The 15875-nt window shown below is 43.6% G+C and overlaps 1 protein-coding gene across 1 annotated transcript in view; it reads right to left on the bottom strand.

The window, feature by feature from the left end:
- The window catches only part of NIM1K (NIM1 serine/threonine protein kinase), a 76138-nt gene extending 62774 nt beyond the window's left edge, over window positions 1-13364 (bottom strand). The window contains exon 1 of the mRNA XM_027980088.3: window positions 13229-13364. The gene's annotated coding sequence lies outside the window, so the exon portion shown is untranslated. The remainder of the gene's footprint in view (window positions 1-13228) is intronic.
- Between the last annotated feature and the right edge of the window lie 2511 nt (window positions 13365-15875).

A 15875-nucleotide genomic window follows, 5' to 3' on the forward strand; every position in this document is an offset into this window, starting at 1 on the left:
CTAAAACTTCCCCCAATAATGTGAGCATGGCTTAATTATAGAAGATGTGCATATTTAACACATGAACCAGTTAAAGGAGAAAAAAAAAATCTCAGCAGGTGCAGAAAAAGCATTCTATAAAAATGTACACTCATTATCAATAAAATTGTTAGCAAACTAGGTACAGAGGGGAACTTGCTCAACCAAGTTAAGGCTATCTACCCAAACCCTATAGCAAACATTTTTTAAATGAAGAAATATTAGAAGCATTCCCTACAAAACCAGAAAGACAAAACTGCCTGCTGACACTGCTTCTATTCAATATTTATTGAAGCATCTAGCCAATGAAAGAAGACAAGAACTAAATACTGAAAATAAACAAAACTGTTCTGATTTGCAAAGGATTTTCTTTTCAGACCTTCTCTCTTGCTGTTCTTTTTTAAAATGCGTATTTATTTTTAACTGGAGGATAACTGCTTTACAATAGCGTTTCTGACATACATCAGCTTGAATCAGCCATAGGTATACATATGTCTCCTCCCTCTTGAACCTCCCTCCCACTTCTCACCACATCCCACCCTTCTAGGTTGTCACAGAGTATTAGTTTGAGTTCCCCACATATGACAGCAAATTTCCACTGGCTATCTACTTCACATATGGTAATGTAATTGTTCCCATGCTTCTCTCTCAACTTGCCCCACCCTCTCCTTCCCCAACTGTGTCCACAAGCCTATACAAAGATTTTAAACACTGAAAATCCTAGAGACTCTATTCATAAACTATTAAAACTAATAAGTCAGTTTAACAGCGTTGCAGGAGACAATATTGGTGCAAATTCAATAACATTTGAATTCACCAATAATAATCTTGTAATAACAAGGAAGTACTATAAAAACTTGTTCCATTCATATGAGTAGCAGTAAAATTCATGAGATACCTAAGAATCAATCTAACAAAGGAGGTTAGAGAGACGTAAATTAAGAAAATTATGGAAATTTATTGGAGAATATTAAAAAATACCTAACAAATGGGAAAAATACCACATTAATAAGGGAATACTATCAAAAACATGTAAACTCATCCCCAAGTGAATCTATAAATTTAGCAAAGTTCAGTTTTTTGGTTTTCTGTATGAGTATGCTTAAAATGGTATATTGAATCGTATTCGGTAACACATACATACAAAAACACTTGTTTCATTTCCACGCTGTAGATTGGTGCACTTGCTCTCATCTCCAGATTTCAGGTGAGCAAACATCTCTTGTACCTTCTAAAGGAGGTATCTGCGAAACTGTTATATATGAGTCATTCAGAATAGCCACAGAAGTGCAGACTTTTATGCAACTTTCCAAAAAGGCAATGAGTTGTCCTGGGCATGAAACGGGGAGGAATCTTTCTCAGTATTTCCATCACTTTGCTCAGACAGGAAGAACTCAGCAGATGATACTATCTTCTGATAAGTGAAAAGCTGAGGAAACAAAAATCTTACCTGAGGAAGATTTCATAAAAATAAATGAGTGTTCATGAATGGGGAAGAGAGGTTGGCAGAGAAGGTAGAGATGATAACTTTCAGGGGGAAAAAATTCCTAAAAATAATTCCAAACCACATTAAGAGTGGTCAGGGATGGGAGCATGGAATGGGTCAGGAATAGGAGTCCTTGGTACCTTGAAGACATCAGTCCAGCATAACCATTTCAATAGGCAACTTAACTGTCAAAATCTATGACATGGTTACTTCTTAAAGTAGCAGTGTGATATTGGGATACTAATATATTCATCTACTTGGTAACATAATATTTCCCAAGGGAAAACCTAAACAAAAACTAGTTGGGATGTTTGAACATGCAAATTATCTCAATTCTAAGTCTTTCCTTTCAAAATTCAAAGTGATAGTCAAGTATGGTTGCAAAACAGAAGGGATGCCTTTTAGAAAGGAAGTCATACAAACATGGGAGTGGAGGGGTGGAGCTGAAGAATAGCCAGCCACAGACTGTCAAAACGATAAGACCAGTGAATTGCAGTTAGAACATTATGTGAAATCTTGGCGCGTTATTTACCTATAGCTGTAGTCTATCCCCTCTTATTAATAACTACTGTTTAATGAGAATCTATAATAAATAATAAGTGCTCAATAAGTAGGGAAACATAGAATTTGTCATTCAAATCAAGACACTTTTGAGAGTTGAAGGGGGTGATAGTAATAACCACTCTGGGAAAAGAGGTGCAAATCAGGGCTTTCCGTGACCAACTGGGACATACTGTTGCCCTGTCAGTCAGTGATGAGGGCTTCCCCGCTGGCTTAGCAGTAATGAATCCACCTACCAATGCAGGAGATGCAAGAGATGTGGGTTCGATCCCTGGGCTGGGAAAATCCCATGGAGTTGTTGTTTTTCAGTTGTTAAGTTGTGCCTGACTCTGTGCCCCCATGGACTGCAGCACGCCAGGTTCCCTGTCCTTCACCATCTCTGGGAGTTTGCTCAAATTCGTGTCCCTTGAGTCGGTGACACCATCCAACCATCTGTTGTTGTCTAGTCTCTAAGTTGTGTCCAACTCTTTTGTAGCCCCATGGACCGTAGCCCACCAGGTTTTTTCATCTATGGGAATCTCCAGGCAAGAATACTGGAGTGGGTTGCCATTCCCTTCTCCAGGGATCTTCCCCACCCAGGGATCAAACCCACATCTCCTGCACTGCAGGCCCATTCTTTACCACTGAGCCACCTGGGAAGCCCACAATTAGGTTTAGATGAGGTCATAAGGGTGGGGCGCTCATGATGGGTATAGTGTCCTAATAAGAAGAGATGAGAGAGTGTTGCCTTTTTCTCTCCCTCCCTCCCATGTGATGGCAAGAAGCCAAGAAGGGCACTTTTAGCAGAACCCAGCCAGCCTGCCACCTTGATCTCAGACTTCCAGGCTCCAGAACCGTGAGAAAATTCATTTCTGGCACTTAAGTCCCCAAGTCTATGGCATTTTGTTATGACAGCCTGAATAGACACATACATCCATCTAGAACTGCTCTTCAGCAAGAAAAATAAACTTATTTTAGCTGAAATAATAGCTTAGCCTCACCTACCTTAAACATGTTCTAATCACTTACATTAACTTGTGTGCATACCTGCTCAGTTGCTTTAGTCGCGTCCAACTCTGCAACGCTAAAGATTGTAGCCTGCGCGGCTCCATTATCCATGGGATTCTCCAGGCAAGAATATTGGAGTGGGTTGCTATGCCCTCCTGCGGGGGATCTTCCCAACCCAGGGATCAAACTGGCGTCTCTTAATCTCCTGCATTGGCAGGCAGTTTCCTTACTACTAGCACCACCAGGGAACCTACAGTCAGCAAGATCACTTAATATGAAGCCTATTTTATAATAAAGTATTGAATATCCTATGCAACTGATTGACCACTGTACCAAAAGTGAAAAACAGAAGGTGGACTGTGCAGAGAATGGCTGTAAGGATTTCAGTGGTTTGCCGTTGTGACTGTGTGCCTGAGTGGGAGCTGCAGCTTGCTGCCCCTGCCTGGCATCATGAGAGAGTATCGCTGGCCTGTGAAAAGATTAAAATTCAAAACTGGAGGTCTGGTTTCTACTGAACATCTGTCACTTTCACACCATCGTAAAGTCAAAAAATCCTAAGTCAGAAGCAGTCTGTATATACTTTCTTCCATCCTTATAGCAGCCTTGAAAGGTGCCTGCAGTTTTCCTCATTTTTCAGGAACTTCAAAAGAACTTGATAACTTTTCTAAAGTCATACTGGCAACAAGATTCAGAGTCCAGGCTTTTCTGACCTCAGAGCCTGTGCTTCAACTGTGCAAACCACAGGTGCTCCGGCTTCCCCTGGTCTTGTGAGCAGGAGCTGTGTGGGTCACAGGGTAACCTCGCAGAACAGATGCTACAGGAAAGGATGAGGTTGAACAAGAGATCATCCTCCCCCACTTCCTTGCTCTCTCACTCATTCTCAGTCCTGTCTGACTCTTTTCGATCCCATGGACTCCCACCAGGCTCCTCTGTCCATGGGGATTTCCCAGGCAAGAATACTGGAGTGGGTTGCCGTTTCCTTCCCACCCCAGGGATCCAACCCATGTTTCCTGCATTAGCAGGCGGGTTCTTCACCACTAGCACCACCTGGGAAGCCCTTTTCTTGCTCTTACCTAAGCAATGTGAGGTTGCTATACTCTTCCTCCACTGGGGAATATTCCCCCAATAACAATCCTGGTATTGAACTGAAGTGTCCAGGTCAGCAGACTGTTTTTAAGGGCCTGCCTACTTTAAACCAATGGTACGAGGTCCCTCCCCAAGAGTCACGTGGATGTGATTAAATCATCAGCTAAGGGGCAAGGTGAATACATAAACAGATAACTAAATACAACGTTCAAAGCACTGGGCTAGGCATTTGTACAGGAAGGATGGGACCCAGACAGCACAGGCAGTATGGGCCATGTTCAGGGAAAACCTGAAGGAGATTTGGCCTGAAAGAATCTGCCCCTGTGATTCAGCAAGTGCTAAAATAAGGAAATGTAGGTCAGGGAAGTAGAAAGTGAATATATTTTATTGTTTGTAAATGTGCTTGGACTTGAGGTAAAGGGTGGGGAAATCTGTACCTCAATGTCTGCTACAAGGACTAGTGCTATTTCATTGTGTCCAAGACGTATTTGTCTGAACTAGAAGTTCAGAGAAGTTTACAAGGTTTTTAAATTTTTTCCATAATTATATATGATCAAAGTATATCTAACTACCCAAGAATGGGAGTAATAGTCTGTATTTGAATTTTAGTCTCTGTTCTGATGGGCAACTTTCAACCAACAATCTAGCATTGAACAAAAAGTCACCCGTTTTCCACCCTCACTGAACATTTCAGCAACGAGACAAACAGCTTTACGCCAAGAGTCTACTGACTTTGCACTGCGATATGCTAACCTTTAAAACTCGTTGCATCCCGTTTCCTACAAATATTAACCATGTCACTCGTTCGGTGGTTTTGGTCAATCTTTTTTTACTTTTCTTGGCAAAGAGTAGTCACCAAAGCACACAGACTGGTTCTCACATGGATATGATGTGCTATACAGGGAGAGTGACTCTTAAGGAAGCTTGAGAGAAGGAAAACAGAAGCTTCCCTCCTCACCTTCTGTATCACCTTCTACATCTCTCCATCCCAGCCCGCAATCCTCTGAAGAACCTCTCTGCCTCCTCCTGGGAAGACAGTAACTCTCTAGTACATGTGACATGACTGAACACAAAGCCACTAACATCCGTTTGTCTCAGGGTTACATGGAGTTCTCTAAAGAGGCATGGATCTTCACTGGGCTGCTCCAGGCTCAATTCCCAAATTCTGGAGACATGGCTAGATTGGCTGTTCCTGGCCACACAGGTCCTGTGTGAGTACAGCAGGCTGGTGACTATCATGTCCTGGGGAGAGGCCAAGTCACATCAGCTCTCCCAGGAGATCAAAGCAGCTCCAGCCTTCAGGATGTGTCTGCACACAGAAGCCTTTTCATTGGCTTCCCAGCCTCATGGAATTGCTGAGGTTCCAAGGAAAATTCAAAATATCAGATCCACATTCCATGTGGTCTCTGCTGTGTGGGTGGAGAGACCCACACGTCCAGGGGTGATGGCCCCACTGAGTGCCACCCACCACTGCCATCTGGTTCTCTCCCAGCCCTCCCCCTCCTCCCCCATAATCTTTTCATAGGAGTACCCCCATCACTCTGTTCTAATGCACACTTTTCAGGTGCCATCTCCAGAATACTTTCATTGTGTAGAGAAAGAGAAGACCTGTCTTCATTGTAACAGTCTTCTCAAATTCATGATAGGAGGACCCCTCTCTACACCTGTTCTAAACCCAAAGGGGTCCAGAAGAAAGAATTGGCTTCCCAGTCAGGTGGTTCTTATGAAGAACCTAATTTGTAAGGCTCTGTGTTAGGATGAATACAGGAAACCAATATATCAATATCACCCAGAAGAATACCGAATAATCAATGATATGGAAAAAAAGCTCAAACTATAAAGGCAAGTGGAAAAATAAACAATAAAATTGTACATACAGGATGACCCAGAGAGATGTTATGGGGAGGGAGGTGGGAGGGGGGTTCATGTTTGGGAATGCATGTAAGAATTAAAGATTTTAAAATTAAAAAATAAAAACTAAAAAAAAAACCTAAAAAAAAAAATTGTACATACAACATTCCTTTTTTTTTTTTTTTTTTGCTTTAACTACCAAAAAGCAACCCTCTGAAATGTTAACCACAGTTATCTCTCTAGTTGGAATTATTGATGGTAGTAGAGGCAGAATAACAGATTATTTCTTTTAATATTTATTTCTGTATTTTTGACAATAATACTAGCGACATTGATATTTATTGTATGCCAGGCATCATTCTAAGAACTTCACATGAATCAACTCATTTAATTCTCACAACTCTGTGAGAAGGTCGGTGCATTACTATAGGCCCCCAAAACTGAGGCACAAAGTGGTCAAATAATGTGCCCAAGGTCACACAGTAAGTCACAGAGACAGGATTCAAACCCAGTAGGCTGGTTCCAGAATTAGACTTAACCACTATTACCTGCTGCTTCTGTAATATGTACTGCTTTTGAATACATATTTTATACTGTCTTGTAGTGAGGAATTATGATTCTTTAAAGCTAAAGAAAATAATATTAAGAAATGAAGGGCCTCCCTGGTGGCTCAGTGGTAAAGGATCCACCTTCCAATGCAGGAGACGTGGGTTCAATCCCTGGTCTGGGACGATCCCACATGCTGTGGAGCAACTAAGCCTGACTGCCACAACTATTAAGCCTGTGCGCTAGAGCGGGGCATCTGCAACTATTGAGCCCACGGGCCGCAACTACTAAAGCCCACACACCTGGAGCCCAGGCTCAACAAGACAAGCCACCACAGTGAGAAGCCCCAGCACAGCAACTAGACAGCTGCAACAAGAGAAACTAGGGTAATGAGTCCCCACTTGCCGCAACTAGAGAAAGCCCACGCAGCAACAGAGACTCAGCACAGCCAAAAATTATTATTTTTTTAAAAGATTAAGAAATGAAAAGAAAAAGAAATACAAGACAAAGTACCCAGGGAGAGAGAGGAGACAGGGTGAAAGAATAAGAGTCTAATAATGAGTCAGGAGAAACGACTCCACGCTAAACATCTCTGGGTTGGTTTCCTCCACTGTAAAATGTGAAGGCGTGCAAGTCTACATTCTAGAGAGATACCTACTCTGCAAATTACCAATAATTGACATGAAAGGTTTGAAAGCTGTACCAGCATTTTAGACTTGGCCTTCACATCCTATAACAAATTTGGTGTCTTTGTGCTCAGATAAACATCGTTAAACCAATATGTACATAAAGCAAATGCCCCAAAAGCACCAAATTATTAGTAAAGTTAAGAATATGATTCTACGTGATTGACACTAGAGATCAGTTTCTGAAAGACAAAAAGTGGTGAGAACAGAGAAGCTGGTCTGGCAGCGTGCATGATTCCAAAGGACAGCAACCAATTTATTCAAAGCTAAAAATCCTGAGTGGATACAATCAACAATAGTCAACACATGACAAGGAAAAGAAACCAAAAAATGGAGTAATTTCCAAGTGTGTCTACATCATCACTTCCCCAAAAGTGCAGGACGTTTCCTGGCTCCACCAGGTAGATGAACATAACCCAGAGAAAGTGACTCTGTACTCAATGAAATTTCATTTAAAAAATGAGAGAACCCCACAAGGTTCCAGACAGAAAAAATAGATCTCATGCCAAGAATCTAGCACCATAACGGCACTGAACTTTCAGAAACACTGGAAGCTGGAAAAGAATAAATGAATGCCTTTGGAAATTTGCATGAATGAATTTTCAGCCGAGAATCCTATACGCAGGCAAACCATCAAGTGTGAGAGTGAAACAGACTTTTCTAGACATGCAAAGTCCCCCAAATTTACTTCCTATACTCCCCTTTAAGAAGTTATTTATAGCAAAACAGATGCTTTATAAAATGAAAAGCATAAACCAAGAAAGAAGAAGACAAGAGACCAGGGACTCAACACAGAAGTAGGGTGAAGAGAAATCTCGGAAGGCCCCTATATGTCCCGGCCATCAGAAACCCGGTTCAGACTGGAGAACTGGGGGGTCCATTCAGAGGGCTGGGGCGGGGCCCAGAAGGAAGAGGATTGGCAGATGCATTTCATTGTATGAAAAAAACCAAGGAGAGGCATTTTAAAGAGCCACTAGAATAAATGGTGATAGATTTGAAAAAGCAAACAAACGAAAAACTATTTTCCCAAAAAATGTTGTACAGGAAAAGAAATACATCCACAGTCCACAATTCAGCTCCAGCGAAAAATAATTACACAATCATTGTCATGCAGATGCAATGTTGTTGTAAATAACATTGTGATGTCACTTGTGAGAAGCACTAATAGGGCAGACCTTTGCATGGAGACGTGTGCAAGTTCTTTCCTGCTGCACCCTCCCTTCTCACCATCCTAGCACAAGATATTAGGCCCCAACTCTTCCTTCCCACTCTGCTGCAGAAAATCCATTTTACTCAAATAATGGCTACCAATTTGAAAGAGCAATTCCTCCATTTTCTATCCTTGACCAACTATTTCCTTTTCTTTTTTTTCTAAACTTTTTTATTTTATATTGGAGTACAGCCAGTTAACAGTGATAGTTTTAGGTGAAGAGCAAAGGTACTCAGCCATACACATGCATCTATTCATTCTCCCCTAAACTCACCTCCCATCCAGGCTGCCACATAACACTGAGTAGAGTTCCCTGCACTATACAGTAGGGCCTTGTTGGTTATCCATTTTAAATATAGCAGTGTGTACATGTCGATCCCAAACTCCCTAACTATTTCTGAAATTAACTGAACTTTGGTTGCTCTGGCTGGAGTCCTAGGAAACATCCAGTACTCCTTCCCTCTCTGGAGCATTCCCCTGCCTGGCGTTTGCAAATAAAGGATTATACTAAGGGTGCTCTGGCTGATTTTTTCCCACCAACTGTGTTGCAAAAATGGAGGAAAGGGAAGTTGGAGGGGAGGAGTAAGAGAGCTATATCCTCCCCTGTAATAAAAGAAAGTGTACAGATTCTGTGTAAAATTGATAACTCAAGGACCAGCCACATAAGAGAATTATTTCCAACTAGGGAAGGATGTGGAGAAGGCAATGGCACCCCACTCCAGTACTCTTGCCTGGAAAATCCCATGGACGGAGTAGCCTGGTAGGCTGCAGTCCATGGGGTCACGAAAATTCGGACACGACTAAGCAACTTCACTTTCAGTTTTCACTTTCATTCATTGGAGAAGGAAATGGCAACCCACTCCACTGTTCTTGCCTGGAGGATCCCAGGGACAGGGGAACCTTGGGGGGCTGTCGTCTGTGGGGGCGCACAGAGTCGGACATGACTGAAGCGACTTAGCAGCAGTAGCAGCAGGGAAGGATGGGATCAAACAGCTAAGAAAGAGCAGAGCAATCGTAACCCAAGAGAGGGACTGTTTTTTGTTAGAATCTTTTAACATGCTCTAATCCATAAAATTATAGATGAATGCACTCAGCTGATAACAACTTGAGCAGTTTTTAAAAGTGAAGCTTGCAACTTAAAGTTATGAATGACCCAACTAAATGACCCAGCCAATGCAGCGAAGAAAGCTTTCTTGGTGGCTGAAGGGCTGAGAAGAAGCAGGTCTAGCCAGAAGATGGGAAGGCCATACCACTGGAAGTGAATTTTGGTCCACTCTCAGTCCTCCCAGAGAGCCTCTAAATTGGAGAATTTGGCTAAATAGGACAGCCAGGGCTTTCTTGAAAAGCATCAGGTTCTCTGTTCTCCATGAAAGGCGAAGAATAGAGTTTGTTTTAGCTTCTTGTTCCCCAACTGTGTTTTTTTGTTTTTCTGTATAGCTCCCATTACACTGTTTTTTTTTTCTTTTTACTCCCTTCCCTTTAATCTGTGAGTTTACTTCTCATTTAAGAGTCTTCCCCCCTCCCATTTTCTTTTTCTCTTAATCCCAAATTCTTCCTGCCTCTGTATCTTGTCTCTCTTCTCACCTAGATTTTCTCTGAGCCCTACCTGACACTCATATTCCTAGACATGCCACGGGGTTTTAGTTTTCATTTCTTAATTTTCCAAGTAGTTACCTGAAAGGACTTGAGTCTTTTGAACACAACTTGCCTATCCATAAAACTGGTTACTGTTCCTCAGAATGCTATATGACAATGGTTGAGCTATCTTTGAAGTTCTTGAGGAAAAGTAATTTAAGAACTGTGATCTGCTTAATTCAAGTTGTAGACACTGTCATCATAAGAACTTTGACTATTTTATTCTTTTCCTGAAATTTGTAGCTTCAATGCTAGAGAACTTTTTCTAGAATGACCATGGAAAGCGAAAACACAGAATGAGACTCATTTTATAAACTAATCTTAGTTGTCGTTTCAACAATTGAAAGAAAATCAGCAAATGAATTAAGAGTCTTAGAGAACGGACTTTTGGACTCTGAGGGAGAGGGAGAGGGTGGGATGATTTGGGAGAATGGCACTGAATCATGTATACTATCATATAAGAAACGAATCACCAGTCTATGTTCAATACAGGATACAGGATGCTTGGGGCTGATGCACGGGGATGATCTGGAGAGATGTCACGTCAATGTATGGCAAAACCAATACAGTAATGTAAAGTAAAATAAAGTAAAAAAATAAAGTAAACAATAAAGTCATTGCACCAAAATAAAATAAAATAAAATGAATAAATTCTAGAGGAAAAAAAAAAAGTATTCAGTCCTTAGAGTAATACTATAATGAGATTCAAAGAATGCAGTTGGATTTTCACATTATATTTTAATTTTTAAGTTTCTTAAAATGGAGCTAGATATTTAGCTGAAAACATTAAACATTAACCTATTAAAACAAGTTTTTTTTAATTTAAAAAAATTTTAATATTTATTTGGCTGCATGAGCTCTTAGTTGGGACATGTGGGATCTAGTTCCCTGACCAGGGATCAAACCCCAGATCCCTACTTTACAGAGTCTTAACCACTGGACCACCAGGGAAGCTCCACATTCTTTTTTAAAAAAACTGTAAAAGGACTGGCTTTCAAATTTTCCAATCATATGCTATCAATATGTAAATTTAGTTTATAGGTTTCAAAGCTTAGGACTTGTGAATGTGTAAAGAATTAGGGTCCTTTAAAGACATCAACATGTACTAATAAAAGTATTTGAATGGGAACATTACTCTGCCCAAATTAAACCTTTTTAACTGAAAATCTAAGGCCAAACCAACAGCATAAAGGGCTCTATGGCCTATCTGTAGTTATTACTGGGAAATTTAGGTTTCACACAAAACTGCCTTTATTCTAAATGCAGTTGTTATTAGAAAAGAGCACACACCTCAAACTAAATATCAATCCACGTTTTCCCCTAGCATAGAAGGAGACCTCTCTGAAGGTTTTTCCAGGCTTACCACTTAACAGTGGTCAAGCCAAAAATAAACCTATGAGGACTTTACTAGGCAAATTCAACAGCATACAAAACACCAGTCCGTGGAGACTTGGACTTTTTCCCTATTAGCCTCTTTCTGGGCTTTCCTCTCGCATTCCTCCACCTCCTAATTAGAAAGCTAATTAGGAGTCCAAATTTAATGCTAAATGGGGAGAGAGATCTGGTCACAGGCCAGGATTCCTTTCACATCAAACACTGTTCTCGGTCTCCCTTCCTTAGGGCCGCTGAACTGTGGGAAGAGAGCTGGGCCAGCAGGACCAATTGGCTGAGGGCAGTGTTTACTCTCAGTTGTCTGCGAGGGAAGATCTGTTTCACAAACTGCAAACTCTGCAAAGGTAAAATTAAGCAACAACATGCCTCGGGCCTTCAGTACCCTAAAGAAACAAGTATCTTCTAGGCTCAATTATTATTACCATGGTAACATGAGGGGGCTTGGGGAGGTCTCCTCAAGAACGGTTCCCGGCTCCATCCAGGCAGCCTCTCAACACTGCCCGGCGACTTCTCCAGTTACCATGGCAACCAAAATTAGAAGTGCTTTTGCAACACTAACAGAAACCATCTTTTGAAGCTCTTCTGTGAATCACAGTGAATACTGATGATGCAAGCTTGAGTGATACATATTTTACAAACATTAAAAAAATCATATTGCCATAAACAAATACTCGTTTTGGAGTCCCCTTTGCACTCTTTTGACTTAACCTTGGAATCGATCCTTCGGTCTGGTTTTGTTTGTTTCCCTTCTGGATTCCCGCGGCTTCCAGTGCAAAGGCGATTTGTTTAACTTCCAAACTTGTCTGAATTGCACGGGTGAGAGCTTAAAATGTGGTTCCTTCTCTCTGGGTTTGAAACTGGGTGAGGAAGGGGATGGGGGAGGGTGGGTCTAACAGAGAGCCCTCTTGTCTAATAGAGTCGGGAGGACGAAAACCGGGAGGGAGTGGGGAGAAGAGCCGGGAAGGGACGGAGGAGGAGGTGGAGAGACGGGAAGGAAAAAGTGCAGATGGCGAATCTCCGCTGCCCTCACTGGGGCTAAGAGCACCTTTATTGGGTGCCTTGACCTCTCCATTTGCTCAGATCCTGGGTCAGACACACAGAGCTGATCGGAAACGGCATTTAAAAAACCCTGTTGCGATCCTTTCCAAGTCGTGTCGCCGAATCCTCAGGCTCCTAATATTCCTGAAGGGACCTCAGGGAAGAAGAGACAGGCTCTTCTTTGCTTGTACAGTCTTTCCAAAAGAGCATCTTTCTTTAGGGCGTGTCGTGGCGTGGGATGGGATGGAGGGTCCACTCCTCTGGACCACCGCCGTTCGCTGTCAGTGCCCTTCACTGCCCACTGCCCGCCGGGGTCACGCAGGTCCCCGGCACTCGATTCAAACTCTGTGGCTCCGGGCTCGCGCCCGGGGGCGCTGGTGGCGCGCAGCTGGGGTGCGCGGGGTGAGGCTGGGGGTGCGCGCACAGACCTGGGTGTCCGCACCCTGGGCTCACGCCCCCAGGCACCGGCAGGCTGCTCGCGCCGGCGCACCCCGGCCTCCGCCTCCAACGCTCTCGCCTCCCAGGCGCGATGGGCCTCGGAGGGGGTGCCCCTAGAGAGCGCTAATCCTCTCCTGACCCCAATTCGCCTACCCTCGCCGGGAGTTGGGTCCCTCTTTGCCCTGGGGTTCCGGGGAGGAGAGGCGTCCCTGCTCAGCACCCAAGTCGGCAGCCTGGCGGAAGAAGGGGCGGCCGGGTGGGGTGCCGGCTGCGAGCCCCGCGGCCCTCGCTTACCTTGGTGGCGAGCTCCGCTCGCGGGCTCGGCTGCGCGGCCCCCGGCCGGGGTCTCTGGGTGGTGGGCGCGGGCGGTGCGTGGGTGTCAGAGCGCGGTGGCCGCGCCAAAGGCTCGGGAGCTGTCAGGGGCGGCATTGGCAGACCCCGCCCACCGGCCCGGCCCGGGCTCCGCAGACGGGACTCAGGCGCCCCGCAGCGTTTCCCGAAGGACCAATCCCGAGCCGGGGGCTGGCCCGGGGGAGGGGGGAAGGGGCGGCCGGAGGGGCACCAGGACGAGGTCCTGGACCTCGTAGGCCGGTTTCTATGGCAGCCGGAAGGGAGGGGCTGAAAGGAGGTGGGGGCGGGGGGGGGGCGCGCGGCGTGGGGACACCCATCGTACACACTGGAGCAGGGGGGGTTGGCCCTGCCGCAGAGAGGAGCGCTCCTGGAGCAAGGATGGCAAGAGGCGACACGGCTCCCATCAACTCCCCCTGCGTGCCGAGTCGCTCCAGCCTCTTGATAAAAAGGGGTTCCGTGTCCTTGGGAGACCCAGTAATCTTCCTAACGGAACGGGGTTTTCTAGCAAACCACCGTGACAGTTCCTTCAGGTGAGTCTGGGAGCGTTTAGGCTTTGCAGAAATAAGTGCTAACGCCACCCTCAGCCCGGATTCCTCGAATACATTAGGCCTTGTTCCCTGGGTGCCCCTTGGGCAGTGGATCCCCAGTGTCCTGGTACTCCCCGGCTCATGGTGGGTGCCAAATGTTCTTCCAGTTTACAAGCAAGGAAAGAACACGATTCACCGAATACTAAAGAATAAAGATGATTTATTGAAGCTCACGTCCTTCATTTTACAGAGGAAGAAACTGAAGTCGGAGAAGTCAGTTAACAAGGGCCACGGGGCTGGTTAATGGCAAGCCCTGACTGGGGGCCCTAAGTCACAGCTCTGTGAACAGTCTTTCCACCTCCTCATGTGGCTGAATCCTCCATAATTGCTAGGGTGTATTTACAAAAGCGAAAGAGCTAAGGGGAAAAATAAACTGAGTTTAAAGCCCTTTTATGGTAGAAATTAGGGAATCCAAAGATTCCTTATTTTGCTACTTGCCAGTAACTGTTATACACACTTTCACAGAATGACTGGTTAAATCCTCACATTAACCTTTTCAGTTAGGTGCTCTGATTACCACCCCTGTTTTGACAGAAGAGGGAACTGAGGCCCAGAAATTTACTTGGCTTGCTCAAGGTCACACAGCTGTCCAGTACTGATGCTGGGACTCAGACCTGAAGGTCTGGCTCAAGTCTGGTGCTCTTCCTCAGTAGCCTGTGCTGCCTCTTAGTGTGATGATTAAAGGGGCCAGAACAGGAAGGGCAAGAAATAAAACCTTGGACAGCTCCACAGACTGACCACTGGGATTGGCAGGAAAACCAAGAGAACCTGGAAAAAGTGCTTTCTTGTTTTATAAGAGTGGTTATAAAGGTTCTCTGTGAGAAAAGTGTGTCTTTAAAGGGAGGCCTTCTTCTCAAAGACAAAAGGACTTTTTTTTTTTTTAAAGGAGTAATCTTAAAATAGTACATGCCATCAGTCTTTCTGAAACAATGAAATACAGGATAAATCATTGCATATTTTAAATACAAAAGACTCCTTGAATTCTACAACATGACAATCTACAGAACAAGAATTCATAAAGAAACAGCCCAGAAACTTCCCAGGTGACGCATACTCTGACATAGGTCATCCCATGGTGCCCCTGTAGAGCAACGCTTGGCAAAGCCAATCCTGGATTCTAAAGAATTAAGAGGTTACTGAAAACTTTAGGCTACCGTAGAAAAGGAAAACTTAAAACTCAGCTTCAGAAACCACTTCTAAAGTCCAGTAGCCAGACTTTTTTCCAGGAGTCACCTGCAATCCTCTTGCAGAGACTGCTGGGGCCTGCTCCGTTTCAAAATATAAACCCTTCCTTCATGCCTTCCTTTCCCTTGGGGGTCCTGGGATACTCAGCCATACGGGACTGACCTCACAGTGAATTTCCTTCACTTGAAAAAAATGTTTTTCTCCTAGACAGGGTCATTCAACAATAGGCTAATTACAATGTAACAGTATATAGAAAAGTTAACATTTTTGTTTTGAATAGTATGGGGAAATACTTTCAACATGTTAAGTGAAAGCAAAAGTTACAAAACAGAATGATACAAATTTGTGATATGTATAACTGGAAGGGAATATATCAGACATTAGAAATACTTTTTCATTATCTTGTGGAACCTCAGGTGATCTAAACAATGTTAATATTTTCCAGTGTTGTTTGCATTTTCTACAATGGGAATATATGTCAGAAAAAAATTTTAATGTCAGAAAAATATTATTTTCCAAAAGAATTGGTGAAACTGTAAAAACTATAAAGACAGTATAGTTTCACGTTATTGGAGAGCTCATTAAAATTTAGTGTATTAAACCCTGCTCCCTTTTGTTAGCAGTAGCCAAGTACATTCTTAGAAACAACTAACTATTAATAGAAGAACTGACTCTAAAGCAGGAGGTCCTGTTCTATACTGTAAGAAGTACCGACAGTGGCTAAAAGTTTAGAGTTTTGACTCATAAAGCTACACCCTGCCTCTTAGCTCTGTTCTTTACTAATTACATGACACTCTGGTTTCATGTACCTTCATCTG

The sequence above is a fragment of the Ovis aries genome, chromosome 16 (genome assembly GCF_016772045.2).
Source record: "Ovis aries strain OAR_USU_Benz2616 breed Rambouillet chromosome 16, ARS-UI_Ramb_v3.0, whole genome shotgun sequence".
Lineage (NCBI taxonomy): Eukaryota > Metazoa > Chordata > Mammalia > Artiodactyla > Bovidae > Ovis > Ovis aries.